The 18,737-nt window shown below is 34.3% G+C and overlaps 1 long non-coding RNA gene across 3 annotated transcripts in view; it reads left to right on the top strand.

Annotated features, from left to right (window-relative positions):
- LOC149136066 (uncharacterized) overlaps positions 1-18,737 on the top strand; it is a 238,785-nt gene that overhangs the window by 139,689 nt on the left and 80,359 nt on the right. For all 3 annotated transcript variants that reach the window (XR_016241524.1, XR_016241523.1, XR_016241525.1), the window contains exon 2: positions 5,417-5,542. This is a non-coding gene — a long non-coding RNA (uncharacterized LOC149136066). The remainder of the gene's footprint in view (positions 1-5,416; positions 5,543-18,737) is intronic.

The raw sequence follows: 18,737 nt of genomic DNA, 5'->3' as shown, positions 1-18,737 counted from the left end.
ATCAGCTATTATTATTATGTAGAATTATATATGGATGTTTGTCAATTTCATCAATAAGTGTTTCAGTTGCTCACTCAACTGAACTACCTACTCTCATTGAATTGACATATAAACGACTGAGTATTCCACAGATGCATGCACACGTAACATAAGCCCCAGGTAAAATCAGCATGACAGGGCAGTGTGTGATTAGGCTGATCTTTCATCTGACAGACTTCTACACAGTTTCTGTCAACCTAATTTCACTTTTAAAGCTTCACCCAAAACAATGGTAAAATATACTGGGTTCAAATTTTGGCACAAGGCCAGCAATTTTGGGGGTGGGGTGGAGAGTCAGTTACATGGAGTCCAATGTTCAACTGGTACTTACTTTATCAAACTTGAAATGATGAAAGGCAAAGTCGACTATTGTAAAAATATATTGGTCCATTATGCCAAACAATGGGATCAAACTTTGGATCTGATTCCAAAGAGAAATTCTTATCCATTCAACCATTGCTGCATTCATAAGGAATGTGTACACATTTGTAAATATCTTGTGCTTGCATATGGGGACATTAGTGCTTATACAGATGCTTTAATTTTCAATTAATATAGTAAACTGTGTGTATATGTGAAAGATACCACTTTTAAACTATAATATGAAATGAGTTCCAAATCATTTATAATATTTCTGGTATTAAATTCTAATTTATCTCAAACCAAAGTACCTACATGAAGTAAACCTGATAAACATTCTTCAATTTTAAATATTAACAAGAAATTTACAACTAATATTGCTCCACTTCAGTTTTTATATATCATTTCTTGTAAAGTATAGTGTTATCATACTGATGCTTATTGACTCAAAACTAGACTGATTTGTGCATAATATTTGTTTCCTAACTGATATTGCTCTTATTCTAATCTCTAACAATTTTATTCTCTTTATAATCTGCAATGCCTACTATTATAAAGCCATATTTGTTTACTAGTCATGACACTAGCCTTGCAGTTATCAGGAAACAATCTCCATTTAATTGTCAGTAGCCTTATTAAGTGATCAGATTTTATTCTGCAATACAAGGATTAAAATTCATGTTCTAATTTTTATTGTTAACAGTAAGACGTTTAATTTTATCATACCTACTTGGGTAGGCTGAAATCCATTTACATTTTGTGCTACATTGCATATGCATGGGCTTTTATTTGTTCCAGTTATACATTGTTTGGTCCTCAGATCTTGTTCAGCTGATATGGTGACTGTTGTATTTATGACAGGCAAGGAGGGAAAAATAGGTATTTAATAAATGTTGAAAATTTCTTTTGTATGTAGGGTTAGATATGTCAGAGACAACTTTATTGTATCTGTCTCCAAATAGATGTTGTCCCTTAAACTAAAAAGAATTAAATCAAAAAAGTTTTCACCAGTTAAGTTTTTAATTAATAAATTTTTAATTGCTGCTGATTTTTTGTGGGTTTTTTTTTTTTTTTTTTTTGCTGCAGTAGTATACAATATTTCCAGGGATATTTTCCTTTCAGTTAACAGTTCATAATACTTAAGATGTTTTAGCTGAACCTGAAATGTTTCAAGAAATGGTAGTGGTTCTTAAGAATCATCAAACATTAACTGCAAGAGAGAAAACTAGAATGTTATAGTATTGTACTTAAATTATTAGAGTAGCGTTATCCATATCACTTGATTGTTGTTAACAAGGATAGAAATTGATTTTAGAAGGTATGAGATGAAGCAATTATGCTCCATCTAATCTAGGAGAGAAAAAGAGAGATGGTGGGGAGAACAGTCAGACAAACTGAATGAGATGTGGAATAAAAGTCCTACTAAATTTAACAGTGCAATATTAATGGTACTTAGGTATGGCTAAAGAAGAACTGAGAGATAATTTATTGGACATAAAACTTTACTTTATCATCTGTAAAGGTCAATTCTTTGTCAGATGTCATAAAATATAAATCTTATAATTAGAGCAAAAGAATACTTCCTAGGTCTGACTGGCACAGTGATTCTCATCAATCTGGCTTTTGGGGGTTCATACAGGATTTTGTTGTTAAATTTTATGTGCAATAAATTGCTTATACTTATACACAAAATATTTTTTATTTTTTTATATAATTCCTAATAATATTCAATTATAAACATACAGTAGGATTGCCCAACACAAGCCCACCACCTACCGTCAAAAAATGTGGTCGTTCCAACTGCAGGACTTGCATCCACCTCATGGAAGGAACAACATACAGATTCCAGTCGGGACACACTTTTGTCATAAAAAATAACTTCACCTGCGCATCAAAAAATTTACTTTATGCCATAAGGTGTGAAGGGTGCCACAAAGAATACATAGGGCAAACGAGCCTAACTCTCAGAGAAAGGATGACAGTCCACTGCCAACAATTGAGGGATCCCACCACAAGACATATACCACTCAGTGGGCACTTAGATCTCTGTGCACAAAACAAGTCCCCCAAATTCCTAGTTTTCCCATTATACCAATGCTCAGACAACATCACTGACCAAACACGAATAAATAGGGAAAATAATCTTATTCAAAAATACAGACCACAGCTCAACATACTCTAACATAAGCCCCCTCCCCAGGTGCACACCCAAAACAAAGACACACAGATACGCAAAATCACACACACACCAATACAATGCAAACCTCCGACATGAACACACTTACACACATATATACACACACACACAATCACAATATCTCCACACTAGAGCACAAACCCACATACATTTCAAGAAAAAACACATGCATATATACACTTACAATACAATTGTAGCAACCACAACCAACACCCATACACACATAAGTAAACAGGTACATGCACACACCTACACACCACTCCGGCAACCACAAATCATATTCACACACGCATATTTGCATACATATGTAAACACACATACAAACACCATACGCCCATTCCCCAGTAAAAATGTCACACACACACTCAAAAGAAAAACACACACAATACAATCCCAACAATCACAACAAACACTCACAAGCACACATGCACAGAAGCATGCACACACAATGACACACCTCCCCGACAAATACAAGCCACATAGACGCACTCACACAAACACACCCACACGTATACACACACATACTGCACTAACAATACAAACAAAACTAATCACTCACAATTACAGCGCACACACACATGTATACATATACACCAGGAAACTACATAAACCATACCCACATACACACATACACACACATATAAACGCATACCCAGTACCAACATACACGGAACACACATGCACACACATACACATCACATGGATAAACCCAACGTACAAGGACACCTAATAAATACAACACACACATGCACCCTCATGCACACACATACAGTTGCTCCCTCACACACACATGCACCACAAGGACAATTCAAACACAAACATACTTAGAGACACACACAAACTCACGTACACACACATAACACCCCCACCAACACACAACACAAATAGACATACGCACACATACAGACATACACATAGATATGAACCATCACACACACATACGGTTGCTTACACACACACATACGGTTGCTTACACACACACACACCACAAGGGTATTTAAAACAACACACTCACTCAGACAGAGAGACACACACACACTCACGTACACACACACTCCCACACTCACACAAAACACTCCCACGCACACACACAGATGCACACATACATACACACACAGACGCACACATATGTACACACCCTCACACATACATACGGTTTCTCTCTCTCACACACACACACCACAAGGACGATTAAAACAACACATACATACTCAGAAAAATAGATATACGCACACTCTCACGTACACACACCTAACATCCCCACCGACACAAAAAACACACAAACACACGCACTCACAAACGCACTCACGCACACACACGAACAAACACATATACACATACACACACATGCGCACACACAACACCCTAACAAATATTAATCACACACATACACACTCACACAAACGTGCACACACATACACACACCATCCTACCATAGATAAAACACACACATACTCATATACACATTCCACAATAAACTCTGGGACCAATAAAAACGGCACACACACACACACACACATGGACACAAACACACATATATACACACACACATAGAGATGTGCACAAAGCCAGTCCCAAAAACCAGTGAACCATGACAGACTAGCTCACAGAGCAACCAAAAATTAAAATTAAAATAAAATTAAAAAATCCCTTTTAACTCTTCCTTCCTCCTACCCCAGCTAACCAGTCATACTGTCTCTTAAGACAGCAAAACATTCCCTCAATACACACAAGAGAGAAAAAAGCCAGGTCAGTTCCTCCTCAACTTTTCGCGATTATCAAAGAATATGTATATGTATTTTTCCATATATGTATTTTCATACTTACACTGTTTTAAAGAATATGTATATGTATTTTTCCATATATGTATTTTCATACTTACACTGTTTTAAACATTTTAATCTTATTATCAGAGAATGTGTGATAATCAGTATGTAACACTACAAAGTTCATACAAAGCTTTATACTTTAAATATATTCCTCTTATTATCATCAAAGAATGTATATATGCATTTTAATACTCAAACTGTTTTTTAACATTTTTTATTATTCTCAAAGACTTTTGATAATCTCTTTCTAAAAAAGTGAAACCGGTTAAGTAAATAAATATCTTTAAAATAAGTGCATTTTCAAACCTTCATATATATATATATATATATATATATATATATATATATATATAAAGTTGTCTCTGATATATCTAACCCTACATACAAAAGAAATTTTCAACATTTATTAAATACCTATTTTTCCCTCCTTGCCTGTCATAAATATAACAGTCACCATATCAGCTGAACAGATCGCCATGATAGATCACTGACCACTACATTTATATTTTTTTTCTCCTTGTTTCTCCCCTTATTTCTTTCTGTGTTCCTTTCAGTTGAAGAGCGTAGCTCGAAACATCAAAGACTTTCTCTATTCCCAACCGTTAAAATAATACATCCATTTGTTGTTTACACCACCTGTCTTCATCTTGTTTTTTTTTCATAAATTCTCCCATATATATATATATATATATATATATATATATATATATATATATATATATATGAATGGCTATGAACATCCAGGAGAATAAAATAGGGATCAAAAGGGTTAATAGGTAAAAAAAAAAATGGTTGAGAACCATGGACTACCATATTGATAGACATTCCTTATTGTGAGATAATACAATTCTGCATTAGAAGTCAAGAGCAGAGGATGAGGTCAAAAAATATCTAGAACCAGTGTATTTTGTGTATTTACTAATTTGTGTATATACTGCCAGATAAATAGAAGTGATGTTAATAGTTAATATTCTTTTTTCTTAAACTTTAGGTAGCTGTTGAATGAGGATTATTGAAAGGACAAGGAAGAAGCAGCCATGAACAGCTTGTGCTAATGGATTAACTATGCCACTCTCTGTCTCTAAAGAAGGCCATGATGCTCAGGATTCTCTTTCAGGTTTGTTCAATATTATTCTGTAAGAACATATTTTGTTATTGACTTGTCATATCTATGTAATTAGTTATTTAATAGTCATTACCAGACTGATAGAATTTCATCACCTGTCACTTTTATTAGTATATTTTTCAATCGTCTTTAGGTGCAGCATATTTCTACTTATACAGATAAGACATGCTTGGTTGCATGATTAAGAAGCTTGCTTCCCAACTATGTGGTGTCAGGTTCAGTCCCACTGTGCAGCACCATGGGCATGTGTTTTCTCCTATTATAGCCCAGGACTGACCAAAACATTATCAGTAGATTTGTTGAACAGGAACTGAAAGATGCTAGTGTGTGTGTGTGTGTGCCTTGACATCATGTGATGATTATAAATGAACATTACTGTCATACAAGGGATGTAGTTTCTTTCCCAGTTTTCTATGGGGAAATATCACTGTACTTGAAAACAGGAGAGGATTGACAACAGTAAAGGCATTTGACCATAGAAAATCTGCTCCAACAAATTCCATGTGACCCATGCAAGCATGGACATGTGGGTATTAAATGATGATGATGATGACTGATAACATTCACACTTGTATAAAAATTCATATATCTATATGTGTATTTGCACTGTGTGTGTGTGTGTGTGTGTGTGTGCATTGGTTCTTTTGTTTGCATATCTCTTAATTAGGTTCAAAACTACATGTTTTTATAGGGGGGTGGAAATAAAATTGTGTGATACCCATGCCTTTCTCAGGGTCATTACAAGTATATAGTCACATATTAAAACAAGTTAATAAGCTTGATCTACCCAAAACTTCATGTTTCTCATACTTTCAACATTTCTCTATGCAATTCTTTTCTAAATATAGCTTCTTTGTAGATCCAACCTTTAAAAACTTCATAAGGCTTACAAGGCCCCTTCTTGGCATAAGTTCTGGCATTTGTTGACAAAATAATGTTCCAGATTTATAGTGAAAGGAAATTTTGACTTTATACTGTTCTTCCATTTCTCTTGGTAAATTACTAGATAAACGATAGGGCTTCAGCCAGAAATTGAAACTGTCACCAAACTTGGCATGCCAGATCTTAGCTTTTTCTTATTGATTGTTAACTTTTTTTATTGTTTATTTCTTTCATATGTATTGGATCTGTTGCTAAAAGGAAATAGAATATATTCAATGAACCTTAGCATATTGCTGGTACTTATTTTCTCAACTTTAATGGGATGAAATGTAACTGAAAAGGTGAAGAAATGAAAGCAAATACTGAAAAATTATTTACCAAAGCAGAAATAGGTGAGTTTGTAGAGTATTTGATCACCTACTCAGATATCTTGGTTTCAAATCCACTGCAGCCATCAATCTGTATTTGGGCAATACACCTAAATTATACATGCCTCAGTTCACATAGTTGTTGAGAATAAGTTGAGAATAAGTAGTTGAATATTACCTGACATCAGTATTGTATCCAGGGTTAGATATTCCTCTTAGGTACTTAACACCAATAATCTGAAGTTCAGAAGAGTTTAAAGCCTCATCAGTTCTTAGCAGACATACATACACACAAACGCTCATTTAATTGAAAGACATTTAATCTGGTATTCTACCATTATTGCTATCTCTTCTCTCGTTTTTCCTCTTAATTGATACCTTTTTCAATGTACACAAAATCACTTTTGGCAAGAGAATAGATACAGACAGTTATACCCACCGTCCCCTGTATATTGTTGGTACTTATTTTATCAATCCTGTAGAGTTACATTTAGCAGAGAAGAATTTATATTCTTAACTAAGAAAGTTAGATTACAGACAAATTGACTTCATTGACAGAAAGTAAATTACTCTCATTATCATTTGCATATTAAATTTTCTGCTCAGAATGTGGTTAATTTGGCTCTTTATTCCACCCAATGCTAAATGACCAGCTGACTAACTAGCTTTTCTGTAGTTAATGTTTCAAATCTTTAATTACATATCTATAACTTGCATCATATATATGCACCACAGTAAATTGCTAGTATGATCATTAAAATTTATCACTATGACAACAAGGCATCATCATCATCATAGTAACTGTACAAAATTAACCATCATCATTATTGTCCTTGGCAGTATTATCATCATCATTGTGGGTATTCTCATTATCATCATCGTCATCACCATCCTGATCATCCTCATTATCATCATAAGTATTATTATTATCCTCATTATCAACATAACCATTACCATCACAACCACCACCACCACCTCCACAATCTTAAATAGTCTGTCGTAGTTGTTCATTTTCAAAATAGTACATCATAATGTCTAATTCATTTGTATTTCATTTTGTCATGTCTACACTTGAAGTGATGCATTAGTACTATAGTTACTGTTTGCCCACCCTCGCTATTTGGTGTATGGAGCATCATAAAACTTTATTCATACTAGTAACACTAATAATCTTTGTGACATGTCAGTGTATTCTGAGTTTGTACTTATTTTATTAACCCCCAAAAGGATGAAAGACAAATACAAAAGGCAAACCTACTATTTTTTACAGTTACACTACCTTCAAGTTTTCTTTAACAGATAATATCAAGTATTTCATCCAGTACTTATTAATCTTGGGACTTTGGAAGGATAAATGACAAAGTCATCTTTAGAGTAAAGGGACATAACCTGAATGCTTATGTCCATGTGTGTGTGTGTGTGTGTGCACGTGCATGCATACATACATACACACACACACACACACACACACACATAATGTAACCTTGTGGGCATCGGTACCATTTTCCTCTTTCTCCGTTCTTCCATTCTCCGAACTTTCCATCTTTCCGACGAAGGGCTACGCCCGAAACGTCATACACTCTCTCTTTCCTTTCCTGAGTGTCCAATAATACTATCCATATCACGTCCTCACTTTGTTGTTTTTTTGTTTTTTTGTTATTGTTTTTTTGAACTATATATATATATATATATATATATCATGACATTGCATGATTGCTGTAAATGAATGTTGATCATATTCAATATACTGTGGAGACATGTCTGGCCATGAGGAAGTATTACCTTGCTGGGGAACTGGTAAGGGCTGGTTACAGGAAGGGCATCCTACTGTAGAAAATCTGCCTCAGTAAACTGTGTCCAAAGCATGCAAGTATGGAAAAGTGGATGTTAGAGCAACAATGACGATGATGATGATGATGATGTTGATGACGACAATGATACATACATACATACATCGTTTTTTAATGGTGGAATTTGAAGGAGATTAAGCTATGAATAGTAGCTTGTAGACTGTTGGGTTAAAAGCCCTTGGATGGAAAAAAATTGGAACTGATTAAAAATTTTAAAACATATTGCTTTCCTTATTTATTAATTAAACATGTTACAAAATTATGAATAATATAGTTTTTAATCCATTAGTATGGATTTTCTAAAGCTTTTAAGCCTTCAATTACATTTTTTTGGAAATTCATGGTGTACCTAGTCACCTCTTACAACACACTGTTTGAAAAACACTGCCCTACTGCTTAAAGAAAAATACTGACAGATATCTTGGATTATGTAGTGTTAAATATTCCATGTTCCCTCCTCCTAAAAACAGATGTCATGATCACCGATGTAACACTTTTGATCATGGCCTTTGTTGTTTTTTTTAATGGTTTTGATCTGGATGAAGAGGCTCTGCTGAAGGCGTTTTGCAAGCTCTCCAAGAATGGTGAGATTGACGTGGTTTCTCTGTTACAGAGCATGATAGGTATACAAATTATGGCAGGTGCCAGTGAATTGAAAGAATAAATAGAGTGGTTGTTGAAAAGTAAACTCAGTAACTAAATTCAAATATTTCATGACTAGAACTGAAGCTGTATTGGAACAAAACTGTAAACAGCACTTTGTTATATCTTTCTATGTGCTAATTCTGTAAAGAAATGTAAACAAATTATACTTAATGTGTGTATGCTTACGTGTACATTTGCATTTGTGAATGTTTGTATGTCTGTGTTTGTTTATGTATGTGCATGTGTATGTTTGTGTTTGTATGTTTATTTGTGTGTATGGTAATGTATCTGTGCTAATGTGTCTGTCTGCTCTCTGTATGAGGAAGTTTGTTAATAATATGTTTAGATCAGATGATATATCACAAGTTTGCTGCAGCACTGTGTGTGTATCTAATTCATTGCCATTTCATATTATCTTAATTTCTCACCTAAAGTTGTTCAACAACTAGAGACAGAGGAAAAATTTTTTTAAGTAATAATCTTCTGACAGTTGTCAAACTAATATCAGTATGAAAATTAGCACACCTCCATGTAACCAAAGGCACTTTTTATTTGTTGTGTTCATGTAGAAATATTGTGCGAGTGCATGTGTATACACATACATGCATGCACACACACACACACACACACACACACACACACACACACACACACACACACAAGCACAAGCACAAGAATAGCACTTTTGGCATGTGTCTTCTACAGTTCCAGACTAAAGCGTTGTGACAGAAACTGAGAGAAGCCCAGCATATATATATTTATAAGGTGAGGAGAGGATGGGGTTCTTGTTGCCTTGACATCATGTGATAACTGTAAGCAAGTGTCACCATCCATGAAAATATGTCTAGTCATGGTGGAATATTACCTTGCTTGGAAACAGATTGGGGTTGGTGACAGGAAGAGCATACAGTCATAGAAAACCTACATAAACAAATTCTACTCAACTCATGCAAGAATAGTGAAGTGAACATTAAAACGATGATGATGATGATGGGAGAATGTACGAAAAAAAACAATAACAGACGAGGACAGGTGGTGTAAACAACAAAAGGATGTATTAGTATGACGCTTGGGAATACGGAAAGTCTTTAACGTTTTGAGCTACGCTCTTCAACAGAAAGAATACGGAGAAAACAAGGAGAAAAACACGGAGAAAAAAAATTGAATGGTGTTGGTCAACAGTCTATCATGACTACTGATGATGATGATGTTTTCTAATACATGCTGCTCTGTTGTATGAATATTTATTGATTCTTTATGTTGCTAACAAATGCATAATATTCAAATTTTCTAGCCATTACATCCAAGTTCTGGCTTATGTTTGAGTTTAGCAATTTGCTATACGTTCTTTTCATGGACAGTTATGATGGGAATACTTGACTTCTAATGAGTGGTCAATAGATCTGGCATATTCATTATCAATGAATGAATGTGCCCGATGCTTTGATCAACAAAAATATCTATTCATTCAATGATAGTCTAAGTATGCCAAAGATACAGGTACCCTTCATGTAATCTTCAGACAGAATCAAATAGACACTATGTATAAAAAGGTTGGACCTTTAAACTATAGCTATAATCTATCTGATACACATCCACACAGATTCTGTCTACACAATTTCATTTGCTAAATGGTGATATTGAACTTAAAACGTTATCATTTTAAGGTCAGCTATTAAAGCATTTGGCCAGGGCTGAAAGACACACACATATACACTCACACACATACACACATGCAGGCCCACACACATGCAGCTAAGAGCACCAGCTGGACATGTGATAAGACACATCACATCCCACCTAAAAGAATATGCCTTGACTATTCATGAACAGTAAATAGCTACTAAATATCTTATCATTAAGAGAAATAAAGTTGCCTACAATCCTCCAAGAATAGCATCTGACCATAGAAAATCTGACTCAGTGAATTCTTTAATGGGGGTTAGAGTTGATGTGTGTGTGTGTGTTCAAATATGAAATAGAAGCAGCACTAGTATAATAAACATTATTAACTACATATACTTCATGTACTCGCCGGTTATACATGATGCTATACTGCCAAATCACAATCTACCAGCAAATTCACAATGGCCAATGATAAGCACCATCAGATGCTTTGAAACTTTAAGTGCCACGGAATTTAAATCAAACTGTTTTGATCCATACATGTAACTCCTAATAAATATGTTGAGTACCCTCTTTCACTTGTCCAATCATGTGTGTGTGTGTGCGTGCACGTGTGTGTGTGTGCACGTGTGTGTGTGTGTGTGTGTATTAGGTTGGAAAGAATGTTCAGTTGCCTTTCCAGGTGAGAAAGAAACATTCTTCTTAGGTCTTGATATATTTAATCAAGATATTTCGTCTCTTAATTAATTTCATAATCCCATCGATTTGACAAATTGTTGATGCCTCAGATATAAAATTCTTCAGGTTTCAAAGCAAAAAAGCACTCAACATCATTTTTAACCTCTTCACATTTAATAGACTGCTTTCCCTCTAAATAATGTTGCAATGATCTGAAAAAATGACAACCAAATAGAGTAAGGAGGATGAGGCAAAACTTCCATATTTAATCTTTTCGTAAATGACTTGGGCAATATGTGGTCTTGCATTATCAAGTACGAGTGACACTCTTTTACAATTGACCATTGGTGAGTACTCTTTCTGCAAATTTTGTGCTATGATTCCAATTGACAATAATATACCTCCACATTGACAGTTTTATTTTGGTCTGGTTTAAACCCCTTTATATCCTATGAAACACAAAGCATGACTTTTTCCAGATGAAGTCCTGATTTAGGGATGTGTTCTCCTTTCCTGTCAAATGCTAACTATTGTCATTTTCCTTGGATGTGATTATGCAGAATCCACTTTTCATCACTTGTGATGATTCTTCCCAGGAAAGGATCGTTTGCAAGTCTAGTCTTTAATGACAAACAAGGCACAACTTCTTTTATACTCACCAAATTCTCTTTCTCTCTCTCTTTCTCTATCTCTCTCTCTCTTTCTCTCTCTCTCTCTCTCTCTCGCTTGAAAGTTATACACTGATCTCTAAAAATATACCACGATGTATCGCATTCCCAAGCAAAGCCACCTGTCTGACCCATCCAGCTGTCACTCCTATTGCATTCATTTTAATATCTCTAAGGTAATGGAGACAGCCATTATCAATAATATTCTCCTTCACCTTGAATCTCTCCTTAATGACTACCCCCACCAATATAGTTTCTGTAAAGCCAAATCCATCAGTGACCCTTGTCACCCACCAATGAGCTCTTGCCTTGAAGAAATTTGGTGTAATGCTGTGTCCAGCATGCAAAACTCCTATCAAAACAGCTTATTTATGGACTCCACCCTTCTTCGTTTGGATTGGTACCTTTCTATCAGATCGTACAATTTTTACTATGCTTTGACAGAGCACTTTGTATCACTCATTCCATCACCTCCTGTGAGTCTCAGAGTTTGGTTTTGTTGCCCACAATCTTCCTTCTCTACACCAATGACTTACTAGCTATCACATCTTAAGAAGTGCCTAACCATGCATCCATGCATTATCCACTTGCAACCAAGACACCACATGCCAACCCATACTGATACCATGAATAGAGTTTGAAAGCTTCCTCCAATGGGCATAAGCCAGTCTTGTTTCTTTCAATAGCATGGAAACACATACACAACTCATATCAAGAAGACATTTTCATCATCATCATCTCCACCTCTAATCAGGAGCAACACGCAGAGTTTTCAAAATTACTCCAGTTATTAGGTTTCCTCATCACCAAGGATCTCTCCTTGCAAAAGCACATCCTTAACATAACTGTGATTGCATCCCTACAAGTGAAATTTCTTTTTATGATCAGAAGACACTTCAGCTCCCAACAATTATTGATACTTTTCAAAGCTTAGGTAAGGACAACAATAGAGTATTGCTCTCATGTCTGGGTCAGTGCTGTTCCTGCACACAGATACCTAAACTGCATCAAGAAAAGGCCATCTGATCGATTAGCATTATGTCACTCACAGAAATGCTCCAGCTTTTGACCCATGGACACGCTGTTGCCTCTGTTTTTTTCTATTGCTTTTATAATGGAGCTGGCTGAGTTAAGGCTACTACAACTCAAGTAGATCCAGTAAATAAAAAATAGTTCTTGTAATAACACACTCATCCTTACAAAAATCACTTATCTTCAGATTTTTAGATTCAGCTCTCAATTAGTCTTTCAGAATTCCAGTTTAGCTAAAATATGGCAGGCCCACATATTTGTTGTAGAGCAACAAGTTTCTCTCACACCCACCTATCTCTCTCTCATACTGACCAAGTGAACTAAGATTTGTATGATTAGTAAAGAATAGGGAAGATCAGACAACCAAGCTAAATGCTAAACATCTAAACTATATACTGTACCAATTAAGATAACCTTTCAGGTACCTGTTTGCAGCAACAAGACAGCTCATGTAGCTGTAACTGCTTTATATCTTTGGTACTAAATGTCAGAAGTTTGAATTAAAAATCAGTTTACTTTATGCTAAGTTAAGATGAACATATGCTATCCATTTCATGTTATATGACATTTATCAACAAGATATTTGAACTTATAGACAAAAATAACTTATTGTATGTCATACACATACCTTTAATTCCTTGCCTCTGAATTTATATCATAGTGTATCAATTAATATCAATTAGTAATATGGTTTTAATTTTTAGTTATTTATTTATTGGTTTGTTTGTTTGTTTTAATCTTACTTAGAAAATAAAATACATTCCAATATTCTGATTTTAATTGAAAGCATAAACATGAGTTTGATTATATATTCTTTATGGGGTATAGATTAAATTTTTACTGAAAAATGTGAAATGCAAAAAGAAATGTGAAATGCAAGAAAAGTAAATTAATGTATTTTTTTTTTTACATAATGTTTAGAAATGTTTTTCACTAGTACTATAGTCAGGCAAAATTTTTACATATATATGAGAAAATTGAGACTATAACTCAATTTGAGACTAAAATTGAGATTAGAAATGAAGCAGAAGAAATTGTAAGTGAAAGTCTGTATAACAACATTTTTTTTTTTAAATATCTGAATTCTACAGGTATTGTAAGTTATTTTAAGACCCAAATGTGTGTGTGTGTGTGTGTGTAAATTTTGCTTGGTTCTTTAGCTTTCCCTTATTTTAATGGTAGTGCCATTAAAATTAAGCATGGCCATGCTGGGACACTGCCTTAAATAAATACTAGTTGAATGAGTCAACTCCAGTACTTGTATATGTATCTTTGTGATTTTGTTTGTCCCCTACCATCACTTCACAACCAATGTTGATTTGTGTATGTTCCCATAACTTAGTGGTTTAGCAAAAGAGACTGATAAAATAAGTACTGGGATTGATTTTTTTTCAACTAAGCCTTTCGAGGCAGTGCTCCAGCATGGTCACACTCCAATGACTGGATCAAGTAAAGGTAAAAGATATATATATACATACATACATACATACATACATACATACAAGGAGGTGCTGAAAAGTTCCTAGCTTTGGGTAAAAGAAAATACAAGAGAATCAGTTATGATTTTATGCAACATATTCCCCTCTCAGATTCACACACTTAATGCAGTGGCCCTTCAGTTTTTCTAAGCCCTATAAAAGAACACAGAAGGTTGGGCCTCCCATCAGGCCTTTCGTGATACTCTTAAGGCCAGGAACTTTTCAGCACCCTCTTGTGTGTGTGTATATATATATATATATATATATATATATATATATATATATATATATATATATATATATATTTGTTTTGCAAGATTTTTGATGTGAAATCGTGTGTTGAAACAGTTGTTGTTGTACTTGGGGATGGCCATATTGCCAGTTTAGCCAATAAAAACACACGCACTGTATATTTGGTGTTAATTTGCTTCAGCTTTATATTACATTAAGATTAAGATTAATGTAATATAAAGCTGAAGCAAATTAACACCAAATATACAGTGCATGTGTTTTTATTGGCTAAACTGGCAATATGACCATCCCCAAGTACAACAACATATATATATATATATATATATATATATATATATATATATATATATATATACTAGTGCATGGGCTGTTATTTTATACCCACCAGAATAATATTGGATCATCCCATAAATAGTGCAATTTTTTAATACTTCCTTTATTTTTCAAAATTAAGATAAACAAAGTTCTTTTTTAATCTAAAATATACTCTCTTTCATTGTCTATAAAGTTCTTCCATCTATCTGGTAGATTTGCAAGGCCCCTCTTCTAAAATTCACTTGTCCAATACTGTTCTGACCTCATCTACAGAACTCATATTTTTCTGTCCAAATGATTTTGAAGACTGCAGAATAAATGATAATCAGATGGGGCAATGTCTGGCAAATATGGTGGGTGGGGTATCGTTTCTCATTCAAACTGCTCCAGCCTTTGGAATGTCATCCTTGCTGTATGTGGTCGAGCATTATCCTGATGGAAGAACACCTTTCACCTTGAAACGAAGATGGTTGTTTTTCTTCTAACACTGACTTAAGCCACTCAAGCTGTTCACAGTAGATCTCCTTTATTATTGTTTGGTTTGGGTTTAAAAGTTCAAAGTGAGCTAAACCTTTCATATCCCACCAAACAGATAACAACACCTTACATAGGTGAAAACCTTCTTTAGCCTGGAGTGCTGGTGTTTCTCCTTTTCCTACCCACTGTCTTCAGCACTTCACATTTTTATAGAGAACCCATTTCTTGTCACCAGTCACTATTCACTCCAAAAATGGTTCATTCATGAGATGTGACAGCAAAGAAGAGCACACATTGACCCTCTGTGTGTGATTAGACTTGGAAAGTTTGTGAGGAACCCACTGACCCAATTTGTTGCCTTTTTCAATGGTATGCAGGTGTTGATGAATGGTTGAATGACCAAATCCAAGCTTCTCTGCTAGTTCCTTAACACTTACAATGGGATTTTGTTCCACCAGAGTTTGCAGGTGTCCTCGTTGATCTCTACAGATCTTCCAGGACAAGGTTTGTCTTCTAGGCTGTAGTTTCTAGCTCAGAATTTCTGGAACCACCTTTGACATTGGCATACACTTATTGCCTGATCCCCATATGCTGCATTAATATTCCTTGCACTTTCCGTTGTGTTGTTGCCTTTATTGAACTCATAAAGCAAAATATGCTGAATATGCTTCTTTGTCACTTCTATTATAGCTTTGAAATAATAACTGTTAAAATTGAACTGCATTCTTCAAAACTTGCAATAAGAATAAGTACAAGGTAAAATTACTACCTGCTTTTATAGCAAGTTGATGCAAGTATTTTATCCCATCCCCACCAACTTTTAGCTCATACAATTGAAAAAACTGCATTATTTATGAGATGATCCAATACTTTTTGTTTGATTGAAATAGAGCTATTTCACCAATGAATTAGGTAAAACAGTAATGAAGTTGAAGAAACATTTAATAGATCAAAATACATTATTAATTTTTAACTGTTTATATTTCTAGATGTAGCATTATTTACAGTAAATCAGGGACAGGTAATTTTGACAATGTCTGTATGTATGATGACTTCAGTGAGTTTTTCATTTTCATAACTGAGGTGTCTGTGAAGTGCTCTTGGTAGAATAAGTAAACTTTAACCAGCAAGAATCATTATGTCTGCTGGATCCCTAACTCTACTTAGAACAACATACAACTAATCATGTGTGAACACATTAGAAGTACTGTAAAGAAAGTAACTTATTAAAATTCAAGAGATAAACAAATATATTCATTCATAATTTTTCCAAGAGAAATTTAAAGAACAGAGATTTATCATGTTTTTTTCTATTTTATAATAAATTTACTTTATTTAAATGATGCATACTGACAGATAGTGGGAGAGAGAGTGAGATAAATAGGTGGATATATTTTGTGATAGATCAAGGTAAAGAAGGGAAAAAGCAGTGGTAGAACACTGTCACTGCATTGCTTGCTTGAATTTCTGAAATTACATGTTCTTCGTTTATGACAGATTGTTCAGTAATAAAATGCATTTTAAAATGGTTATAAGAAACTGATTATTCAACTATTTTCTGAAATGATTGAATGGAAGACACTGAAGTGGACTATGCCTGTGAGTCATCTAGGCTACTTGTGTAGTGGATGAGAGATCAAAATAAAAACAGTGGTAGATGAATAGACAGACATCATCATCATCATCATCCAGTGTTTTAAATCTGTGTTTTGTCCCCATTAACAGGGGTGGCCAAATCTACCCCAATGCCATAGCAACTGCCCTCACCAGACAACATGACATTTCTTATTGTGATGAATGTAACTTTTTAAAATCTAGCAGAGAAAAACAAATATTTATTCATGTGCTTTCTTCAGAAAAATTTAAAGAAGAGAGATTCATAATTTTTTTTCCAATTCTAATGAACTTCTTTGACAAAATTTTCTTTTTATTGTCAAAAGTGATAGCTTGATATCTTTATCGAGAAATATTTTGTTGAGAAATATTTGTATATCTCTGTACATACATACTATGAGAGAGAATGGGGGGAGTTGCAACCCAAACCAGAAGTTGGTTACTGACAGATAGATTTCACAAAATTTATAATATTGGTGTATGTGTGCATCTTTCTGTTTGTCTACCCCACTGCTTGACAACTGGTGTTGAGTTTCTTTTTAAATCTCCATAACTTAGCAGTTTGGCAAAAGAGACTGTTGGAATAATTAACAGACTTAAAAAAATAAATATTGAGGTTAATTTGTTTGATTAAACTCTTCATGGTGGTGCCCCAGCATAGATGCAGTCCAGTGAGTGAAACAAGTTAACCGTAAAAGATAAAAGATAAGCTAAAGAATTATGGGAATTACTGTATGGTTTAATAGGAGGGTTTTACTACTAAAGAAAATGAACATAGCAAAGTTAATTGATTGGTTTCAGTGATAAAGAGCTAATTACAAAGAACAGATAGTAGAGTGATAACTGCACTAAAGCCTCAGCTAGTAGAATTTTATTCAGCTCCCACCAACGATTGAATTTTGCCTAGTATTTTGGGTGGTGGTGATGGCTTGGCGACAGCTCAATATTTTTTGTGTTTATGTATGAAAGACACCAATATTTTTATTCTCTTTTATATATTTGCAAAAATTATTTGTCTAAACATAATCGTGTTCACTTTACAACCCAAAGTTAGTCATCAATATTTTAAAATTTAAATGTCAAACTAAAAATTTCTAGGCAAACTACACATGGGTTCTTTAAAAGTGACCTTTCTAAATTAGACTAAGATATTGCCACTCTCAGAATCAAATGATAAAGAACCAGTCTCACAATCTAATTAGTTCCTGGCAATTAAGATGAAATTAAAATAAAAGAAAGAATACTTAAACTGTGCATATTGCTATGGTTAATACAATCTCAAAATGAAAATATTAATACAA

Source organism: Octopus bimaculoides, chromosome 4 (assembly GCF_046866305.1).
Source record: "Octopus bimaculoides isolate indiv1 chromosome 4, ASM4686630v1, whole genome shotgun sequence".
Classification (NCBI taxonomy): domain Eukaryota; kingdom Metazoa; phylum Mollusca; class Cephalopoda; order Octopoda; family Octopodidae; genus Octopus; species Octopus bimaculoides.
The sequence above is the reverse complement of the archived record's forward strand: the minus strand, read 5'-3'. Positions and strand labels throughout refer to the sequence as shown.